Source organism: Sus scrofa, chromosome 2 (genome assembly GCF_054392235.1).
Source record: "Sus scrofa isolate SSC_HxYL_T2T_F1_AM1 chromosome 2, Sscrofa_HxYL_maternal_Yorkshire_Landrace_v2.0, whole genome shotgun sequence".
In the NCBI taxonomy this organism is placed as follows: domain Eukaryota; kingdom Metazoa; phylum Chordata; class Mammalia; order Artiodactyla; family Suidae; genus Sus; species Sus scrofa.
Window position 1 is genome coordinate 46,532,436 of NC_139384.1, and position 23,427 is coordinate 46,555,862.

Sequence of the window (23,427 nt, forward strand, 5' to 3'; positions counted from 1 at the left end):
CTGCCCTTAGTGGAGGGTTAGCTGCTCACATGTTACAGCTCGGCCTTGCCTTCCTGTTCTCAGGCAGGGGCATTAGTGGTGCAGGCATTGAACAAGGAGCCTTTGGACTCTGGTCTTGCTGCCACCTTCTGCCCCAGGCTTGGCCAATGGCTCTGCTCCAGGTTCCCTTGCACCTGAATCCTTGAATTGATATTGTGTTCTCTGAGAATGGAGCCTATCCCAGGGCTGGAAATCCTGCTGCGGCTTAACCCCACCACCCGGCCCCGCACCACACTGGATTTCCTTTGAGTCTAACCTCTCCCCAGAAAGAAGCTCGCTTTCTGGGAGACTGGCCTTCTTCCTATTGTTTGAATAAATCCTTCCATCACTCTGTGCCAGTGATCCTAGGTCCTGACCTGACCTGCCTCTCAGCCCATAGAGCTCCAAGGCCATTATGTCAGGGAGAGAGAAAGAACTAAGCACACTTCCTGGGAGGGGTTGAGCCAGGTTCATGGCTTTCCTTTGGGCCGCCTGTGGTAGTTCAGCCAACAAAAACCTCATCAGCCCAAGTTTCGCCTACCAGACTAGAAGACGTGTCCTTCCTGAACTTGGTAACTGGACCTTCTTATTGAGCCTCTAATATTCTAACTCTGGAAATGGACTGGCACATCTTCTCGCTAAAGCTTCTGTTCCATCCCAGTCCTTAAGCTTAGACAGATCTGTCTGGAGTATTTATCCTTCATGACTGTGCATCCAACCACAACCCCCAGATTAGTCCTTAGTCCTACAGCACTTAATAGTGACCACTGATTTAGGTCAGTTACTCTTTATTGTAATTGTTTGCTTGCACATCTGCCTCCTGGCTAGACCATGAGAATGGGAAGGGCAAGGGCCAGCTTTGAGTTATGATTGCATCTCTAGAGACTTACACAATGCTTGGCACACAGTATGTGCTCAATAAATATTTGCAGAATGAGTAAACCTATTTAATTGTGTTTTCTTAGTCAAACTGTAAGCAGGCAAGAACTTTGCAGTGCATAGAGACTGCTTGCCCATAAACTGCATACAGAGGCTCACTGATCCTGTGACCCCCTGAAATGGGCTCTAACACGCAACTGAGACAGAATAAATATCTGGCTGTTCTGTTTTGACTGGTGACAAGAGTTGCAAGCTGATTAATACATTTAAAGTGGTGATCAATTTGTCTTATTCACATCCTCTTATCCTGATTGTAATGAGTAGATCTTTTAACATAATGAAAACTGCATATTTCACTCAAATTCACAGTTTTGCATTCCAGAGGAGATGAAATGCTGTTTTTATTTAATGTTAAAATGAGGTGTAAGCTCTTGTCTTGGGAGGCCAGGGAAGGTGACAGGCAATCTCTCTCCTTGAAGGCCAGAAGTGTGGCATCTCCTAAGACCTTGGATTTGACTGTGCAAATCAGTTTCCAGAGCTGTGGAAAGGAACAGCACCTCGGTCACCTGATCAACTGCGTGCCTAGTTTATGAATGACCTTTAAATTAGCCCTGATTGGAGCTGATCTAGTCTGGGCTTGAATACTTTTCAGGGATGGAAAGCTTACCATCATTCATTTTAATTTTTGAAGACACCAAGTATAAAAATAATTCTTATTTTGCTCCAAAATCAACCTTTCTGTCAAGTTTCTATTTCTATGGACTTTCCTTTTTTCTCCCAATCCCTCTGTCTTTTCTTCCATTTCCTCTAACTTATTAGTGTTCTGTAAAAATGTCTCATAGCATAATAAATCTCTTATAATTTTACAAAGGCTTAGCGCTTTCACTGTTGTTTTCACACAGCCTCGAAAAGTTAGATGAATGAGTGGTTTCCTGTTGATTCTCTGCCGATGCTGCTTCTCTTGGAATGGTCTGTTTTCAGAGACAAGTGTGACCTCTCTGACACATTTTTCTGCCTCATTCACTGCTCAGCCTCCTGAAAGTACCTGGCACAAAGTGGGCTCTCAGTCAGCGATTGTTGAATGACTGAATGAACAGTGGTGCCTAGAAGACAATTTAATACCCCGTGCCCCTGTCCACGGTTGGTTGTGTGACAGGCACCTTTCCACCAAACAGCCAGCACTATTCAGAGCAAGTAGAAATGGGAACAAGATGGGATTTCACACTGTCTTCTATGGCAGCACCCATGTCAGGGAAGTTCAGGAGCTGCAAGGAGACAGCTTTTGCCATGGAGACCAAAGAATGGACAGGAACAGCAGGTGCAGAGTGAAGAGCAAAGGTGAGAGCCAGAGAGTGAGCTGAGAGCTTACCAGCTCTGGCTCCCAGGGGCTCCCGAGGCCCAGCCATGTCCCCGGGCAGGGCTGCAGGAGCTGATCCAGCTTCTTACCCACATTCTCTTTATTGCTCAAGCCAACTCAAAATAATTTCCTTTACTTGCAACCAAGCATGTCCACCTAAATAAAGGTAGACATAAAGACGACTGTTTATTAGCCTTGGAAAGACCGCTTGGGAAGGCCACACAAACACGAGTGGTAGTGTTGAGGTTGAGTCCTAACCAGGTGCCCTCCTACTGAGCTTTGTTCTGTGCAGCCACTGGAGTGTGTCCCCATCCCCAACTCGAGCTCTCCCCTTGCACTTTGCTTTTAACACAAGAAAGAGTCACTTCTGGAGCAGCCAGATGAGCCCAGCGGTAGGAACCCAAACCAAGAGGAATTTACTCTCCATAAATTATGCTTTAATAGATGTCAATTATTAATTCCTAAATAAATATTTGTTAATATTCAAAAGAGTTTGCCTACTAAGAAAATCTCAGGCTACACAGAATAATTAGTGTTTCTCACTGTGCGATGGCTGTGGCCCATAATGATTTTTTTTTCCCGTTCTGCATCTTCATTTTTTCTGAAGTGTGAATGCCTGGCTGTGTCAGGTTTCCTGGGAGGTTTGGCTGGCCCTCTTCTGAGCAGTTTTGGTTGGAGGTATGTGCATAGCAAGGGTGTAAAATGCTGAATGCTCCCACAAAGCTTCCACACTGGCCAGTGAGTCTTTCTCTTTCTTCTTTGTAGTGCAAGATTTTGTAAAAGCTGAAGCTGTCACAAGTCTAAAGAAAAGAAATTGTAGATCCAGCCAAAAACTGGAAAAAAGGCAAATCAGTTTACCAACAAGCCCATGTTATAACGTATGATAACACTGAGCATTGGGCTAGGGCTGGGTTAACAGGCAAGGGTAGGGTGGATACAGAACAGGACAGGTTTGTCTCCAGGTTCGAGGAGTATGCAGACTAGTAAGGGAGAGCTTCTCGATAAGTTCTTAGCATGAGGGAGAATTAAATCAGTCCTGCAGAGAGGGTTTGATAAAATGCCAGGGGAATTTGGAGAAGCTGAAATCATATCAAATTGCGATCGAGGGAAGGAACAGACATATGAAGGAAGTAGAATTTAAGACAGACCTTGAGAAATGGATAGGATTTTGATGGGCGAAGATTAGCTTGCCTTTGAGTTTGGGTGGGCATTCATTCATTTTGCCACCGATTTAAGAGATTTATGAGAATAACTGGTAGGTGCCAAGCCCTGGTCTGGGTTCTGCAGATACCAAAAAAAAAATATCAAATTGGTTCTCTGGACTTAGAGTTTGTATATAGTCCTGTGACTATATATCTGGAGTTACCTAGAGTTCCTGTTATGGCTCAGCAGGTTAAGAACCTGAAATAGTCTCCGTGAGGATGAAGGTTTGATCCCTGGCCTCACTCAGTGGGTTGAGGATCTGGTGTTGCCCCAAGCTGCAGCATAGGTCACAGATGCAGCTTGGATCTGGTGTTGCTATGGCTGTGATGTAGGCTGGCAGTTGCAGCTCAGATTTGATCCCTAGCCCAGCAATTTCCATATGCCCCAAGTGTGGTCCTAAAAAGGAAAAAAATATACATATGTATGCTCTTCGCTAATAATGTCACATGTAATGTAAAAATAGTTGCAATACAATGAGATAAGGATCTAACAGAATGACCACCTCCACCATGGGGGCAGAGAAAGCTTTAAGAGGTGGGAACTATTGATTTTAGATCTCAAAGGAGTCATTCAATTATTTGTTCACAGCAAATATTTACTGAATGTTGGCATATGTCAGACTTAGTGCACATTGGGACAGTGCAATGAATGAAATAGGCTGAGCCTTTTCTCATGGTATTGACATCTTAAGAGTTCAACAAATTAAGGGAGTAGGGCATTCCACCAAAGAGAATAGAATATGCAAGTTTTAGAGCTGCGCTATCACAGGACATAACTCTAGCTAAGTGAGCACAGGGAGGGGAAGTGTCAAGAGGTGAGGCTGGAGAAGAAATCTGGGGCTACATTTGGAAGAACCTTGTAGGCTGAGCTAAAAACTCTGAACATTATCTAGAAATAATGCAAAGCCAAGGAAGGCTGATAAAGCTGAGTTTGAGGAAGGGGACATTGAGGGCTGTGGAAACAGGATTGGACAAAGATGAGGCTGGAGGCAAAGAGACCAAATAGGAGGTGACTGCAATAGCCCAGGACACCCATGATGAGAGCCCATAAAAGGGGAAGGGATTGGGGGAATGGAAAAGAGACATGTTTGAATTGGAAGAGAGGTCCTTAACCTTGTGTGTGTGTCTAAGCTCTTTCAGAATCTAATGAAAGCTTCTTGTCTCATAACTCAGAAATATGCTCATAACTCACCTAAAAGTATTATTTTGCAAACAACTTCAAAGGACATGAATTCCAGAGTAAGAACCCCTGAGTTATAAGCTGGGGTGCATGGAAGCCATGAGTTGAACACATAAAATAGCAAGCTGCAGCGAGTGGGGCATAGATCTGGCACTGTTTTAATTCCCCTTTCAGGACCCACTTTCTTTTTTTTTTCTTTCTTTTTTTTTTTTTTTTTTTTGGTCTTTTTGCCTTTTCTAGGGCCGCTCCTGCGGCATATGGAGGTCCCCAGGCTAGCGGTCCAATCGGAGCTGTAGCCACCGGCCTACGCCAGAACCACAGCAATGCGGGATCCAAGCCGCGTCTGCGACCTACACCCCAGCTCATGGCAACGCTGAACAAGGCCAGGGATCGAACCCGCAATCTCATGGTTCCTAGTCAGATTCGTTAACCACTGCGCCACGATGGGAACTCTGACCCACTTTCTTGATCCTTTCTACTAGCCAGTACCCCACACCTTTGGTGGGCCCTGACCCTCAGACCCTCTAGCTGCCCCAGTGGACTTGCATGTCCCCCATTCCTACTATATCGGGGATGTGCTTGTCTCTGTTACTCAGACCCCCACTGGAGTTAGGGACCAAGGGGCAAGTTCCTTCCTGCCTTTCCCATTCTGGAGGAAAGTCAGAATATTTCCCTGTGGTACCAATACGTCAAAGTCCATGTCCAACAGCCTCCTCACAGATGCCAGAGGACTAGAGCTAGAAGGGCCAGCAGACATCAACAAATCCTCACTGCCCAGATGGGAAAGTTCAAGGCCAGAAAGAGGAAGTAATTTTTCCAAGGCTACATGGAGTGAGTGGCCAAGCTGGAAACAGAGCTCCCACCTGCTAATCTTGCTTCCTTTGGTGTGCTGGCTCCCTTCTGTGTGCTTCCAACACGTGCCTTGCTAATGCCACCAAGATGGTCAGACTACAAACTGAGTATGTCCACACCCACCATAGGGGCTTTAGGGAGGTTGAATATAGACCATGACAGAGGAAGGGTTTTGGCCTTCAGATGCTCACCAGTTTATTCAGCCTGCCTCAGCCTCCCATGGCGCGGAAAACAGCCACCCTCACAGTTCCCTGAGCACCAAGATTCCTCAGCAGTAAAATGAGGCAAAGGACACACAATTCCCAGGGGTGCTGCATTTGTTAAAAGGAAAGAGTACTTTGCATGATCCACTTAGGAAGTGTCTTTTCCTGTCTTTCTTCTTGGCACTTCTCACACAGAACAGGAACAATGCCTTGGGAAGACCTGGGTAAGGTTAAGTTTGTGGTCACAGAAAAAGGCAGAAGCTGAGTTTGCCTTTGTTGGGTCCCAGGGCTACATAATTTTCCATATATTTTCACATAAACCAACACAGATACCTTTAAAGGGATACTCAGAACCAAAGTCAAAGAGAACATTAATTAGCACAAGAAGATGGAGCTGGGATGACCCTGGCATAAGCTATAGGGATGCTGGGGATCCAGGGGCCTGGCCTAATGATAGTAAGTGGGAAATCACGAGTGACATCCCCAGTTGCACAGCCCTGGCCCCTTCTGAGGGATCTTACAGGTTTGTGGGTAGCCATATTGCTGGACAGGACAAGAAGAGAGGCCAGCGAGAGAAGGTGAGGTTCAGTGAGAAAGGATCTGGACCCCAAATCAAGGAGAGTTTGGTGGTCTAGGGTGATCCCAATTACTTTGATTCTGGAGTGTGGACATTAAGAGTGAGGGCTTGCGAGAAACATGATCTTGGCATGTTTCTGGTTTTTCACTCTCAGCTGTGTGCATTTAGGCAAGTTATTAGCCTCTCCAAGCATCAGTTTCCTTAGTTTATCCATCCATCAGATAGGGATAATAATAGGATCCACCTCAAATATAAATTGGTACGACGACTATGGAAAATAGTACCCAGGTTCCTTTAAAAACTAAAAATAGAGCTACTATATAATCTAGCAATCCCTCTCCTGGGGCTATGTCCAGAAAAGAAGAAAACTCTATTTCTAAAAGATACATGCACCTCAATGTTCATAGCAGCGATATTTACAATATCCAAGACATGGGTGCAACATAACTGTCCACTGACGGATGGATAAAAAAGATGTGGTACATATATAGTGGAATATTACTCATACAAAAGAATGAAATATTGCTATCTCCAGCAACACAGATGGACCTAGAGAATGTCATACTGAGTGAAGTAAGTCAGACAAAGACAAATATTATATGAAATCACTTATGTGTGGCATCTAAAATATAATACAAAGGAATATATTTACAAAATAGAAACTCACAAGCACAGAAAACAAACTTATGGTTACTGAACGGGAAAGGGAAGGAGAAATACATTAGGAGTATGAGATTAACAGACACAAACTACTGCATATAAAATAGAAAAATAACAAGAATTTACCATATAGCATAAGGAACTATATTCAATATCTTGCAATAATTTATAATGGAAAAGAATCTGAAAAAATAAATGTAACTGAATTTTTGATGTACCCCTGAAATTAACACAATATTATAAATCAACTATGCTTCAATATAAAAACATTTCAAATTAAAAAAATAATAGGATCCACCTCAATTTTGAGCTGGGGATTAAGTGAGATAAAGCCTGAGAAGTGGTTGGCACAAAGCTTATATTAAGTAATGGTCAAAAAATCTGCTAAGGCACAAACAAGAACTGGAGGGCAGAGTGCAGGCGCCCCTGGAGCCAGCTGGTGTCTCTGTGCCAACAGCTGCCTGAGTCCTTCTGCAGCTTACTTTTTTTTTTTAGTGAAACTTTTTAAGAAAGGAAAATGTACATAGGCAATTCATGTAGCTTGGGGAATTTTCTCAAAGTATACACACCCATGAAACTGATCCTCAGATCAAGAAAGTGTTCCTTACATGTGTTTCAGGTCAACATATAGTCTCCTTTGGCTAGGGTAACCCCTTTCTGACTTCTAACAAACTGGGCTAGTAGTGTTTGCACCTGAATTTTATATAAATGGAATCATACAATATATACCCTTTTGCGTTTGACTTCTTTCAGTCATCACTGTTTGTGAGCGCCATCCAAGATGTTATAGATAGTTGTAATTTATTTATCCTTACTGCATGCACTCTTCTATGAATAAACCATATATTTTTTTAATCCAAGCTATGGTTGACGGGTTTTTGTGCATGTCCAGTGCTTAATTACTAGGAACAGTGCTCCTCTACCAATCTTAAACGTGGCTTTTGACAAATGCATTTCTTTTGGTTATGTGTTAGATCAAATCAAATTAACTTGCCATTTTTGTAGATCAAAAACAGCCAAATGTTGGCAATTTCATCTGGTTCAATATAGTACTTAGGCACAGAAAAGTTGGGTCATGTGACAACCTTAGCTGATACTGCCAGGGCTTTGGCAAAGGGGTTGCACCAACCTATACTCCCACCAGTGGTGCATTAGTTTCCAATTTTACAGCTCTTTAAACAAAGGCTACCCAGGTCCCTCTGCTGAGTCATAGCTGCCAACATCTGTTCTTATGGGCCCTTTTGAATCATGAATTCACAGTATTCTCTGTGTTTACTTCCCCTTGGGAAGGTCTTTTGATGATTCTAACCCTGACTGAGCTGCATTTTAACATGTGAACAATGTGTCTTTACGGAGGACGGTTGTGATGGTGGCAAAAGGAATCAAACTGAGAGGACAAGGAACAAAGGTGGTTTTCCTCCAAAGATAACCTTGGAGAGCCTAAGCTTGATTGATATTAAAGACGGTGACCTCTTCCTACACCAATAATTTTCAATTTGTGCTCAGATAGGAAATAGGAAATGAGAGGACAGGAGATAAAGCTCTTTCCTCTTGCCCGCATCCAGAGAAACTAGATATTTCCAGGCTGTTGGAATTGATGTCCATCCACCAAATGGAGGCAGAGTGGGAGACTTTTCTCCCTGAGCTTCACGCTCTTGGGCCTGACAGCGCGCATTTATCCATTAACAGTAGGCTCAGTGCCCGGCGCCCCTGGTACCTTTAGGGAGGGACTCACAGAAACATTTTAAATTCCTTTAACATCAGGAGGAAAAAAAAAATTTAGGTTGAAAGAAATGTCATTTCATAATATTAATATATTCCTCTTTATATTAATGTAGTTTTAAGATTTTTTTTTAATTTTTAAAGATTTTATGGAGGAAATTGCCCATGGAGACAAAAGTGCCAACCAGGACTCATGAAGGTTGTAATGAAACTCTGGTGCCTGGATCAGACAACCCACTAGCTAAACTCAGCAGTGTGGATTATCCAGATCCATTGGCCCTCTCTGTTCTGTTTCCCTTGGAAATGTCTTTGGTAGTTCTTTCCCTGCCTCAGTCACGCCCCGAGGATAAGGAAAAGAGAACTGGGTGCATATTTGAGCCAAACACCAAAAAGGGTTCACAGGGAAATTCTTCATTTCACTTTATGGCAAAGAATAGGGTAGCATCTAGAGGTCCCCTAGATCTGCATCCAGAATTGGGGTGAAATCTTCAGACATCATGATCACACTCCCTGAGGGGAAAGGGAGTGGGGGTTCTGGTGAGGACAGGACTACGTAATTTTCCGGATCCCAGTATAGGCAGAGTGATGCCTGGACCTCAGGCCTGCTTTAGTTCCTATCTGTTTCCTCTTTGTTCTTCCTCCCTGCAACATACACATACCCAGAGACTAATTTGGGGGCTGGAATCTGAGACATCCAGATCTTATTTCTTCCAAACATGTCTCTGTTGGGCTGGCCTTCAAGGAAATATAGAATGATGAATAGCTGTTTGCTGGCTGGAGGAATTTGGAAAGGACAAGCTATTTAAAGCCCTGAGAAGAACAACCAGGTTGGGAGTGTATCTTGTGTGGTATGGGGTGGGGGTGGGGGTGGGATAAAAGTGTCATTTTGCAAAAGACTCATTATTCAAAATATGTCCAACATGGACCTGATCTATTTTATTTCTATATTTCTACTTCAATTAAAGCAGAGAGGGAGATGAACAGGAAACCAATTTAGAAGAGTGAAAAAGAAAGCAGAGAGATGGATGCAGTCAGGAAGCCATGATTCTCCATGCTGCTCTGCTACAAATTTGCTGAGTGATCCATGAAAAAGGATCCAAGCTCTCAGAACTTCAGTTTCTATGTCTTCGAAAAGAAGTGACGAGCTAATCCTGCAGGTCTTCTCTGGCTTTCAAATTTTAGCACATAGTAGGTGCTCCAACAGTAATTATGAGGGAGTGAGTGTTTGTGGCTGGACCAAGGTCACACAGGTGTGAAACCTGCCAGCGGAGGTGATAAGTGCCTCAACAATAGTGGCAAGTCCAGGAAGCTGAGCCCATCTGTAGACAGCATTTGCACCGCCATAAAAATAGCATAACAAGATGATATTGAAATATCCTACTATTTAACTTAATAATTTAAATGTTTGCCTAATGAGGTGGACTTGATTGGATTAGGGCATTCACAATTAATTTTGATAGATCATTTTACACATTGGTGTTGCATTCTTCTGAACCAGGAGGTGGAACGGAAGTGCAAAATGTTTACGTTCAAACGAGCATGTGATTTTGCAAAAAACATTAATCCCAGATCATGCACACTAAGTCAATTTCAGAAATGGCTTCTAGATATATTATTAGAAATTGCTCTTCAAATATAAAAAGCTTGTAATAGAGTTCTGTCCATTTTTCCTTTGGCTGATGGAAGTTGTTTTATAAATATGCCTATGATATGATGTTTTCTTCATCCAAGCCTTTTGGTACTAATTGCAACTTTTTAAACAGTGTAAGTAGTAGCTGTCATGAGCACTTTGAATCCTATTACAAATACCTATTTCTGAACAATTTCACGTTTAGGGAGGCATTCTTTCTTCAAATATTTTTAACTATGTTTTTCCCCTATTTTTTGAAAAGCACTTGAATTGGAAACTGTGCACCTCCCCCTCCCCCACTTTTTTAGTTAAGGGAATGATCGTGTTATGTAATAGGAAAGTGGCTCCAGTCCCCAACTTTATCTACCCCCTCAAAAATCAAAGAGCCAAGCGTGGTCACATCTGCCCTCAAAGTCAGGAATAAGCAAGGCAAATGACTTTGGGAAAGACAGATTGAAATGAGGCTAATCACTTCTATCCCAGAGATCCAGGAAAACACTTTCCTCAGTACCACCGCTGTCAGATCAGAATTCCATCTCTGTTTTTTATCAGAATGCTATCTGATGTAAGGTGTCCATGGGTAATATGCTTTTTGGAGAATTCTCTGTGTCTCAATACCCTCCTCTGAAAAAAGGAGATAAATTGCCCTAACCAGTGATAGATGAAGCTGTCAGCTGTGGAAACTTTTGGTGAGAGTAGGCAGTGGTAGAAGCAAAGCTTTGATACTGGCTGACCACGGATCAAATCCTGGCTTTGCTCTTATTAGCTGGATTAAATCCTGGCTCTGCTCTTATTAGCTGGTTCCCTTAGGAAAGTTACTGACCCTTTCTGAGACTCAAATGCTTCATTTAGGAAAGGGGGACAATCACACATATTGAGTGAAACATCATAATACATGTTATGAAAATTACATGCCACATCCCTGAAGCATGCTAGCAGCTCAGCTAATTTAGTTTCCTTCTCCTAATCTCCTCCTCTAGGAGGAAAGCAGTCCCAAATTCAAGGTACCACTGCCATTTTAGTTTCCTGGTGTGGTCTGTAGAAGACCATGGCTCTTTGCACCTGGGGCTCAATCTTTCGGGTCATAGTGAACAGATGAAGTTACTCTGCAGGTTCCAAGCCATCTTTGTTTGCCGAAGCATCTGAATCTGCCTTCCTTTTCTGAGGTCCAAGCTCTGTTGTGGTGAGTGCCCTGTGGACCCACTCAATTAAACTCATCCTTTGCGAGGTGTCCATGACCTTCATAATGTTCAAATGTCTTTGCTTGGCATTGGAGGATCTTAAAGAAACTGACCTCAGCTTGCCCCTCTAGTTTTCTTTTCCTCTCTCATTCCTTTATTCACCCATAAATGACTCCTCTCTGCTTACTATATTCTGAGCATACCAACTTTCGCCAACCACAGGCTCTTCGCTTATACTCATTGTTCCCTCATCCTCGGATACCCTTTCCTCTATTCTTCAACTGGAAGACGTTCCCTAATTTCAAGGTCTTGTTAAAATGCCACCTTCTCTTTTATGTCTTCTAGAATATACCCAGCATGGCTTAATCAAGTCGTTTTGGGGCTTGTAACTTGTCCTTGGTATAAAGATTATTCTGTGGATATTAAGGTATGACAGGATCCCTCAGAAAGCTGCCATGTCTCTTCAGCTCTGGGTCCCCAGCATTCTTAGAAACCAAGCTGAATTTAAAACTCTTAAAATCTTCCCAATAATCTGTTGAAGGAGATGTTGTTATTGATTCAGTGGGCATGCAAAAAAAAAAAAAAAAAAAAAAAAAAAAACCACAAATGGATTTCAGAGATGCTAATTAACTTGTCCAGAGTCACATACAGCTGGTGGGTCATAGAACAGAGTGTCAAACCTAGAGGCTTTCACTTCAAAATTTGTGCTCGTTCCACTACTCTCTAACCTCTCCGTCATCCCCTTCAACCTTTCAAACAATGCTGTGAGGTGGGTGGGGAGGGTGTCTCTACAGCTTCTTCACAGATGAGGAAAACTGTGGCTTCAATGGGAACAGTCGCTTCCTCAGCCTATAAGACTAGACCTCAAAGGAGCTTCTGACTCTGAACGTGGGCCTCTGCAGGGCCACAGGCTGCCTGCCTTCCCTCAGAGACTCATCACCTGCTGCTTGGGAGCCCACTAGAGCAGGGAAGGTGGGCCTTAGGCTGTTACAACACCTGACAAATTCATGTGCCTCTGGGGCCCCTCTGAGCTCCTTACCCCAGAGGTAACAAGAAAATGACAAGGGGCATCTCTGCTCCCAAGGGATTCCAGTCACGCGAACTCCGCCCATTAAGGCTGGAACGATGTCATCTCCTGAAATAGCATTTTAATGAGTGATGGCTCTGGGATAAATTGTCATCTCGTGATCCCTCGTTAGAGAGCTTAATTAGATCCATCATAAAACATATTGATCGATGGCACTGAGCGGATCCACAGGACACTCACCATCCTCTGGAACATTCCTGTTCAGTGTTTGATGGAGCCAAGCACTGAGGCACCACTCCCCTGGTCCTTTACTCCTTCCCTTCTTTCCTTTCACAAATATTTATTTGGTACAAACTGTATACCAGGCACTGTGCTGACCTCTCATGCCTTAACTCATTTTGTCTGCACAAAAAAAGCTGGTCTCTGCCTATTTTACAAATGATAAAACCAAGGTGTGGAACCTGGAATGGCCATTAGGTGCAGCCCTCACCAACGGAGTTATCTTACAGGCAATTTCTGCAGCAGTGGCTGACAGAAGGACAAAAGGATTGAAGGGAAAAATTAGGCTTTATTAAAATCCTAATGCATGACTGGCATTATATTATATAATTATTGTATATAATTATATGCATATGTGTGTGCATATAGATTTATATATCTATGCAGATAGATATCTAAATCTATATACCCTAGTTTCCTTTAGCCTTCCTATCAATCCCATGAAGTGAGGATTTTAATTGCTTTATGGTTGAGGAAACTGAGTCCCAGTTAACATTACTTGCTCAGAGTCATTTAGCCATTGACTCTCAAGAGAAGGGATTAGAACATGGCTTTGAGGAACTGCAAATTCAGACAGATGAAGGTTCAAACCCAAGGCTTATCACATATTGTATAATTTGGGACAAATTACACAAACCTTCTGAATGTCAGCTTCCACATCTATCATATTGGGAGTAATAACTGAACAATTGGAGTTATTTTGAGAATTAAATGAACTAATACCTATAAATTGTGTAGGTAGTATCTTACCCATGGAAAATGTTCAGTAAATATTCTTTTTCAATAAATACCCCAATTGTTCCCTCCTGGAAAGAGGCTGCATGTGTCTTCATCTACAAAATACATATATAGTAACCCCTGCCCCGAAACAATTCATAGGGAAGCACTTTATACAAGGTAAAGCACTCAAACTGCACTTATCAATCACCTTCTGTATACTTGGGGGTTGGCAGAAGCTTGAAGGAATCCTCTACTTTACGGGATTCCAGTGATACTAGGAAATGCTCTCAAGCAAATCTTATTTAAAGTCTTCTTAAAATTATTATTAAAATAATTAGCTTATAATGGTGATGAGGTGGGGAACTGGGTCAATAGGAAAAGGTGGGGGAGGTTTAATAAGATCAGAGTATTGAGATTTCAGGGAAGGCAGGGTGGCCCAGGAAGTTTCAGCAGTGGGGCAAGAGTACATTGACGCAATGGCCTGGGCTCAGCAGGGTATATACACATTTGTCCTGTCTCATTGTGACTGGTGTGTGTGTGTGTGTGTGTATGTGCGCGTGCGCTGGGCCTGGTGCATATGGGATCATAGAGCTTTTCATTAGAAAGGGCTCTGGAAATCCATCAGGGTGTGTGTGTGTGTGTGTGCGTGTGTGTGTGTGTGTGTATTTAGGTGTGCACACCTCTGTTTGTGTACTGAGGCCAGTTTCCACGAGAGGGTGACTTTTTTCACCTGTGCACTTGGAGATTTTTCCTTTTTTATTATAGCAAATGTAGCTTGAAAGCTGGGCATAGCATAGCTTTTCCCCAAACACCCCAAACATAGATCACATCACAATCTTTCTTTCAGAGAAAAATGCTGCAAAATAACCCTCAGATGGTGACTCTCCCTCTTTTTTTTTTTCTTCTTTCTCTTTCTGTCTTGCTCTTTCTGTCTTTCTCTCCATCTGTCTCTGTGTCTCTCGGTGTCTTAGCTTCATCATCCCTATTTATAGCTTAACATGCTTTCATATTTTCACAGCATATAAAATGTCCCTGTGTTACATAAAATAATACACGTTAGGTCTGGTTTGTAATTAGATCAGTGTTTCATCCCAAGTTCCACACGCAACAACACTGGACGTTGTTTCTCACCCCTTAGCCATAAATATTGCCAGGGCTGAGTATTCTGCCCTAACCCTTTTCTAGGTTTTGTTTTCCTAACTCCTGATGACAATCCTCCCGTCTGCCTCCTCCCTGCCTCGGAGGTGGGTTCAGCTTTCCTCCATAGCAGTAGCTCAGAGCAGCCCGGGACTGCCTCTCTGCAGAGCAGAGCAATAGCTCCATCAGCGAGCCATCAGAATCTCTAAACAGTCACAAAATTCATCTCCCCAGACTGCCCGAGAAAAAGGGTAGTTAGGTCTCTTTCCTCTATAATAAGGAGATACAATTATTTAAAAAAAAAAAAAAAGGAAGGAGAAATTGAGATTCATTTCTAACAGACTTGGACATGTGTTGGAGAATATTGTTGAGAACAATTAGAGATGTATGAGTGAGGGGTTTATTTCTCACTTGCTTGTCAGGTCAGAAGACAATCTGTTTATTTTCCTGCTACAATTTTATTCAATAAACTGAAAGGATAGGAGCCAGAAAAGAGGGTATGAACAGGATGTGTGCTATCAATTTGTCAAATAAATAATCGTGCTTGGAAACAACAGATTTTATTAATTAGACAGGATGGTGTATTATTACCATTAAAGTGTTATATTGCATTAATTTTTATATTTTACTCGGCTACTAATTACTGTAAAAGATTTCGGGAATGAAGCAAAATAAAATCATGCAGCATTATACATAATGTAAAGATTGCGTGAATTAATTTGTCCGCTGCTCCCCGCCCGCCGCTGTCGGGAGTGGAAGAGGCAGGCGCGGAAGCGGCCTTCGCCGCAGGAGAGTTCTCGCACCAGCACTTCTACTCCCTCCCGGTTGAGGGAGGCAGCTGGTAAGACCTAGGGTTCAAGACCGGGCTCAGCTACTCACTGACTAGCAAATCACCTCTCTGAAGGCACGGTTTTTCCCTTTTGTAAAAGTAAACACCCCTTTTCTGCCTGCCTCGCAGGGTGATTGTAAAGATCTAACGAATTCTCAAGTGTAAAAGTGCTTTAAAATGTCAGAGGTTGTGAGAGGGGATGAGACCCAGTATTACTTATTAGAGGAGGCAGACAGGCGGGCCAGCTCTGTTAGGGTCCGGATGCTGGGCAGGGGGAGGCTGTACCTTTCGGGCTTGGGGAGCGAATTAGGGCCCTCGAAGGCCACCCAGAGGCCATCGCAGCTACTTCCCTCGCTAAACATCGCGTCGGAGTGGAGGCAAAACTAGCCCAGGGCCACACCGGAGCTGAGCCACGAGTCTGAAACGCAGACCAGAGAGAAGCCACTCCAGATTAGACCCAGGCGCTTCTTACAAGGGGACCCCGCACCTACTCATCAGACCGAACTGGGTTGTAATTCTGCACAGACACAGCCGGCTCTGTGGCCACGGCCAAATCTCTTAACCTCTGTGAATGGCAGTTTCTTCAGTTAAAAAAAAAAAAGTTATTTGCGTAGGAAATGAATTCCCACGCCAGCCACACATTCTGGCTAAGAAGGTAATGGGCAAGGCCTTCGCCAGGGGTAAAGGTCCCCAAGGGCTCCCCGTGGCAGCACAGCCGCTTCGGCGCACCGGGAGCCCCGAGGAGCCCGCCATGTCCTGCTCAGGGCGCTGCCTCCCAGGTCCTCGCTGACCTCGGCCGGAGCGGAGCGGAGCCGCAGGGTCCCGGGACAGCCCCCTCGCCCCACCCCGGGGGCGTTTCTCACCAGCGCGGCCGAAGCCCAGCCACGTTTTTCTCCTGGCTGGGTCTCCAAAGCCCCAGAAGGCGACTACAGAGATTTCTCACGACCCACTGCCACCTACTGTCCGAATCTGGGAACTGCAGGGCAGGGCATACAGGCCTCTGAAGGGGAGGTGCCGATAGGCAGGGCTGCCCAGGACTGAGGATGGCAGAGAACAGTGTTCAGGTCCCTCTGACTGGACCCTCCCATCACACCCTGTTCCTTTTGTTCTGAGTATCCTTTTGCAGTTGTGTGAGAGCAACTTAGCTGGGCCATCTGAAGCCCCGGTTCTCTGGCTTGCACTGTTATGGGCACTAGGGGAAACAGGAGTACTAGGAAAAGCCCCTTGTACCCCATCTGACCACAGCTCCCTTTAGAAGGTCTGAAAATCCTGCCTCTGGATTTGGAGGGCTATTTCTGATCAGTCAAAGTGAACCAATTGTGGGTCTTCCAAAGAATGGCCGCTGTCCCTGTTTCTAGCTTCCAGAGGGTTAGAACTTCACCTGTCGTGACAGTCTAACCTCATTCTGAGTCAGGCATGCCCCTCAGCCTTCCCTATGCCACCAGGATCTCTTATGTCACCCTCTTTTAGGGCATTCATCCTGACCTCTAGTATGGCCTTACTGGCTGTGTCATCTTAGACAGGTCATGGTACTTCTGTGAACATTCTTTTTAAATCAGTAGAAGTAGGGAAGTTCCTACTGAGGCTCAGCGGTAACAAGCCTGACTAGTGTCCATGAAGACGCAGGTTCGATCCCTGGCCTCGCTCAGTGGGTTCAAGATCCGGCGTTGCCGTGAGCTGTGGTGTAGGTCGCAGATGTGGCTCAGATCTGGTGGTGTTGTGGCTGTGGCTGTGGCATAGTCTGGCAGCTGTAGCTCCAATTTGACCTCTAGCCAGGGAACTTCCATATGCAATGGGTGTGGCCCTAAAAAACTGCAACAAAAAATGAGTAGACGTAGGAATAATAATGATATGCAGGAAGCCCATCAAAGAAGGCTGTAGCCAAGACTGACCAGGAAGCAGCCTGACACCTGGGGATGTTTCCCTTGGGCCTTCAAAAGACTGCTCATGGCTGTGGTCTGAATGTTTGTGTCTCCCCAAATTCACATGTTGAAATCCTAACCTACAAGGAGATGGTATTTAGAGATGGGACCTTTGGCAGTTTAGATCATGAGGGTAGAGCCCTCATGAATGGGATTAGTGCCCTTATAAAAGAGGCCTGAGAAAACTCCCTTGCCCACTTCCCCATGGGAAGTTACAGTGAGAAGACAAGAAAGTGGTTCCTCACCAGACACTGAATCTGCCAGGTCTAGGATCTTGGACTTGTCAGCATCCCAGAAACCTGAGAACTAAATGTTCGTTGTTCATGAGCCACCTCAGTTTACGGTATTTTGATATAGCTGCCTGAATGGAGTAAGATGCTCACTGATCCAAGATGATACAAACTTGCATGCAGCAGAGGCCTATGATCTTTTGAATAGCAGTTGGTGGATGGCAGGACGTGGAGTTGTGGGGAAGGTGGCGGGGAAAATGCTATTGTTCTCTCATAGAAAATTCTTTTTTTTTCTCTTTTGCCTCAAAGCACACGTCACCACTTATAATTCATTTAAATTCTGTATGTACTTGTGCAGTGTCGGATTCTCTGCAGACTGCGAGCTCTATGAAAACTAAGACCATGTCTGTTCTTTAAACCACTGTACTTCCTTCTGTGTCTAGCACTGTAATTGGCACATGGGAGACATTCAATAAATATGTATTGAATGAATGAATGAATAAATGAATGACTATAACCATTTATTTATTTGTTCCAGAGACAAATATCACCCAGGCCCTTTCTAGTTCTTCCAAAATAATCCATCTCCTGGTGTTACTCACAGAGTGCTCATCTCCTAAGTCCTTCTTCCTCATTGAGTTTTCTCTGTTATCCCCATCCTTAGCGCAGGCCTCCTACAGTTTCTTTCTTTTATAACAAACATCTATACAAAATAAACAGAGGAGGCTGATGGCTATGTTTGATTTCTCCTTGGTTTTGTCTTTTGATGTTGTAAACTACACAAGGTAGAACTAACTTTTTTTTTGTGTGTGTGTGTGTGTCTTTTTAGGGTCATGCCTATGCCATATGGAGATTCCCAGGCTAGGGGTTGAATCCGAGCTCTAGCCGCTGGCCTGCACCACAGCCACAGCAACGCCAGATCTGAGCTGTGTCTGCGACCTACACCACAGTTCATGGCAACACTGGATCCTTAAACCAGTGAGCCAGGCCTGGCATGGAAACTTCATCCTCATGGATACTAGTCAGATACTAGCCAAGATGGGAACGCCATAGAAATGACAGTTGTTCTCATTCTCCAGATGAGGAGCCAGATAGTTAAAGAGATGGATTGACTTTTGTTAGCGCTAGTGAGTGACAGGGGCACAGTTAAGTCCCTGGTCTTCTGGCTCTTAAATCACATGACATTCCTCCCTTCCAGGCACCTCTGTTCACCATCCCATGTGCAATGCAGTCCCCTTTTTATGTCCTGGCACTGATGGTTCATGGCAACCCATGTGAGGATGGTTCTCCAGAAAATAACCATGGAAAAAATGATAAAAAGACTCTCAGGAACACTGTGGTGCCTACGGTTGGCTTCTACTTCCCTTCCAGTGGCCATCAGGGCACTTGGAGGACATTTCAACACACATACCTCCATAGGTTCTAGCATGGTCTCTGGAGCCAGATATGCTAGGTTTATACACTGTCCTTGTCACTGTCCAGCTCTGTGACCTTGGGAATTTATTTAAGGTCTCTATGCCGCAAGTGCCTCATCTGTAAAATAGGAGTAATGTAAGTGACTACCTCACAGCGTTTCTGTTTGTTTTAAATAAATAAACACATGTTACATGCTCAGAAGAGTGCCTGTCTCAATTAATAGTTTCTCTTTGCTCCCTTGCTCCTTTTTCCCTTCCCTCTTCCCCCTCCCTTTCTACTTTTGCTATTCCTTTTTTTTATTCCTTTCTTTTTCTTTTCTTGCTCCCTAACTCTTATTTATTCCTAAATTTCCTCCCTCTGCTGGAATATATGTCCTCACACTCAAACACTGCCTCTACTTTTGAGCGTAGTTCAGAGATCATCTCCTCTAGGAAGGCCTCCTTGATCTCACAACTGGAAATTTTTTTTTTTTCTCTCAGAAAAACCACTAGAGCAGTACTTCACAAACTTTATTTTGAATATGATTTTTTCCCCATGTGAATCAGCCCAGAGATCTTGTGAAAATGTAGACTCACAGACGGCGGGTCTGAGAATGGGAGCTGAGATTCTGCATTTCTAACACACTCACCCATGATGCTGATGCCTCTGGTCTGTCAACTGCACACTGAGTAGCAAGTAACCCCCAACCCTCTCTTGTGTATCACATGGCCAGACTAAAACTCCAGATCCTGGAGCCAGAGTTTGGTCCGGGTTTTGTGGGTCCTGAGATCATTCCATATGAAGGACACTTTTTAAAAAATATAAAATTATGAATAAAGAAATTGCTGGAGCCCCTCCCAGGACCCTGGAAGCAGCTGTGCAGGTAAAAGACCCTGAAGTTTAAGTTGCGTTAGCTTCAAGGTAAATCTCTTTGCCTGGGCCCCACCCACGGACAGAATCTCAGGAGGATGGAAATGCATGCGTATGTGTTTTGTTTTGTTTTGTTTGAAGAATTTCTCCAGATGAGTCTCAATGGCCAATCATTGGACCCATCCCCACCTGTGGGAACTTCTGTCCGGAATCCCTTGCTTTCTTCTTGCCTGCCTGCTTACCTCCCTCTATCCCATCCATCACCAAAGGTCACCCAACAGATACAGGGACCAGTGAAGGGCAAGCTCTTACCTTGAGGAGCTTGAGGTCTACTGGAAAACTGGCCACAACAGGAACACTGCATCAACTCTTCAAGTTCTGTAGGGGCAAGAAGGGGACAAAATTCAGCCAGGAAAAGAGGACAAGTTCTCCTTGAGGGGCTGACATTAGGCAGGTCTTGCCAAACCATTAGGGCTTTTCCAAGTAGGAGGGTGGCCTGAAAGAATAGTCTCTTCAAGGACTAACCAATCAAATCCATGTGCGGCAGAAGAGGAGGGCATGTATTGGGGGCAAGAGTGGAGGCTGTGAGAGGTGGGTCTGGGAGTGATGGGGGCCTTGGGAGATTAGGCTTAAGGGGAATAGAATGTGGAATGGTGGGCAGGGGAGGGTTTTCCAGCAGGGAAGGAGCACCATCAGGTCTGTGTTTTACACGATCATGTGTTGCTTTCAGCTTTCAACTATAATTAGTTCTTCCTATGACTTATTCCACTATTAGATCTAGAGATCTCTCCCTCTCTTTTTAAATCTTTAACTATTTCTTCCAAAGTGATCACTATATGTCAGGTGGTGTGCTAAGCATTTTTATCTCATTCAATCCTCCTACAAATGTTAGAAGGCATAAAACCTGATGTCAATTTTACAGATAAATAAACTGAGGACCAGAAAGTTTAAAGGACTTGCCCAAGGAAAAAGAGATAGAAATTTTAAAAAGCTTGGAGAGCCAGGAACTAGCACCATGCCAGGCACTCTGCAGGGACTAAATATATAATGAATTGATGCATGAATGTTGAGAAGAAAGTCTCTCCTATTTTAAGCCAATTTTGGAAAGCACATTTTAAGAAATTTGAGAGATATGGGATCTTCCTGTTTCCCTGGAAGTCCCAGGTCCCTTCTTCCTGGGTGTTCAAACACCTTTCTGCAGCCGGGCTCCTTCCTCATGTTCTCTGCTGCAGTTAGAGAAAAGGTACAGCAATGGGACAGAGCATGGACCTCACAAAGATAGCTGATTTGGTGATTTTATTTGTATTCGGGGAGGTGGGCTTTAGTTAGGTCTTGAACCCATTCCACTACATTCAATCTGATTCATTCATTTCAATTAAGGCAAATGGACTACATTTTAAAAAATGTTCAGCGAGTGCCTAATATTGCCACTGGGTGGCAAGTGATAAGAATGAGAACCCGAGGATGCGAGAGACTTCTGCAAACAGGATCTGAACCCAACATAGACCCTTAATTTCAGTCCTCCACCTGGAATCCATTCTCATTTACCTCCAAATGTGGCTCCCCCTTCATGGTGTTAACCTCTAGCCATTTCCTCCAGCAAGTTCAGCCTCATTTCCCCATTCTCACTGTCAACAATGATGATGGTTGTAACATTTCATATAGCATATGATAGTGCTTTCTGTATTTGAGGGGAATCTTACATCTGGATGAGGAGAAAAGCCGAGCAAGACCCTGAGATTCCTCTCTGACCACAGAAGCTCAGAGAAGTTCAAAACCTTGCTTTTGCCACACAACTAGGAAATCAGGGCACTGGGCCCAGAACCCAGTATCTAATGCTTGGGGAATTACAATTCCAATAAGACACTACTGGAGTTCCCATTGTGGCACAGCAGAAACGAATCTGACTAGGAACCTTGAGGTTGTGGGTTCAATCCCTGGCCTCGCTCAGTGGATTAAGGATCTGGTGTTGCCGTGAGCTGTGGTGTAGATGGCAGACACAGCTCAGATCTGGTGGCTGTGGCTGTGGCGGTGGCGTAGGCCGGCAGCTGTAGCTCTGATTCAACCCCTAACCTGGGAATCTCCCTATGCTACAGGTGCAGCCCTAAAAAGCAAAAAAAAAAAAACAAAAACAAAAACAAAAACAAAAAAAAAAAAAAAAAAAAACCAAAAAACAAACAAACAAAAAACAACAAAAAAAACCCAATAAGACCCTATTGATGAGTCACCTGGAAGGTCATCAACATCCCCCTAATGATATTATATCATTAATTAATAATGATATGTTAACCAGGAATTTGTTCTCTCCTTTGCTCATACTGGTTAGTTTTCCCTTCCCAAATAAACTGCAGACAACATACAGGAAGGACACATCTCTTAGTCATTCACTTCCCACACCTTAATGAACATTATGTGCCAAACACTAGGAGAGTTACTATTATTGGAGGTAAAAGGGATAAGATTATAAATAAAACAGATACATCCTTGACCTCTGAGGGAGTACTGTCTAATGGAATAATACTATTTTATGACTTACTGAATTGTTGCTATGCCCTTAGTTTTGTGTTCTCCATTTTGCAGCTGAGTATGTTGACATGCTGAGAGTAATGAGAAACTTGCCTGCTTTGGGAGAGCTGGGATTCCCATGGATTCCCCAAAGAGGCCATCCCAGGGCTGAACCAACATCGTATGATATAGCAGATAAGAGCATGGCTCTAGAAGGCAGAGAGACTCCACCTCAGCTCAGCCAATTTCTTATGTGAACTCAGGAAGATGATTTACCTTTGAACCTCAGTGTCTGCATCAACAACCAGCTTCCAGTTTTGTCCCATGAATCAGTTGATAAAATGAAGGTTAAGACCCTTGAATAAAATACCTGACCCAGGGCAAGAGCTCCACATATGTTAGCTGTCATCAGGGCTAACGACATCAATGAGGCAGATGCAGCCTGGGTGTGTGTGGATGTGTGTGCATGACATTTTGGTTATGTCTCCTGTCCTTAACTTTCAAAGAGTAAATCCCCTAAGTTTCCACACCGCAGCTCTGCACATGGCCAGGAACAGAGATCACTCACAACAGGCTCCATCTCTGTGACCAGTGGATGCCAATGGCCCCTCACTGGAAACAATGACAAGCCCAGCTCAGCACACAGACGCCTCCAACAGGCTTCTGAACCCTGCCAAGCCCTTGTGCCCACTTGAGCATCAGGGGGAGGGGGTGGTTGTGGCATAAACACACGTTTGCTTTCATTTGGCTTAGCTGACTGTGTGTTTTGTTAAACAAATTTAGGTTTGGAAAAGATTATTTTTGGTACACTGCTGCATAATTAGATGAATTTTCATGAGTTTATTCTTGAAATAAACTTTGAAATTGTCCATGTTTTACTGTTTTTTAATCATCTGCAGATACTGTTTTTTGAGACTTAGCATGAAAAAAAAAACCTTGTTACATATCAGTTTAATTTAGATTCAAATAAAATAATTTTTTGAATTTGCAGCAACAACAAGTCTGCGAAAGTGGTTGTAACTGGTGCTGAGTTGTTTGAGGATCAAGATAAT

General features: G+C 43.8%; 1 long non-coding RNA gene across 1 annotated transcript in view; it reads right to left on the bottom strand.

Moving 5' to 3' along the window:
* LOC146405362 (uncharacterized) overlaps window positions 1–23,427 on the bottom strand; it is a 166,772-nt gene that overhangs the window by 90,772 nt on the left and 52,573 nt on the right. Inside the window, exon 2 of the long non-coding RNA XR_014837249.1 lies at window positions 20,183–20,248. This is a non-coding gene — a long non-coding RNA (uncharacterized LOC146405362). The remainder of the gene's footprint in view (window positions 1–20,182; window positions 20,249–23,427) is intronic.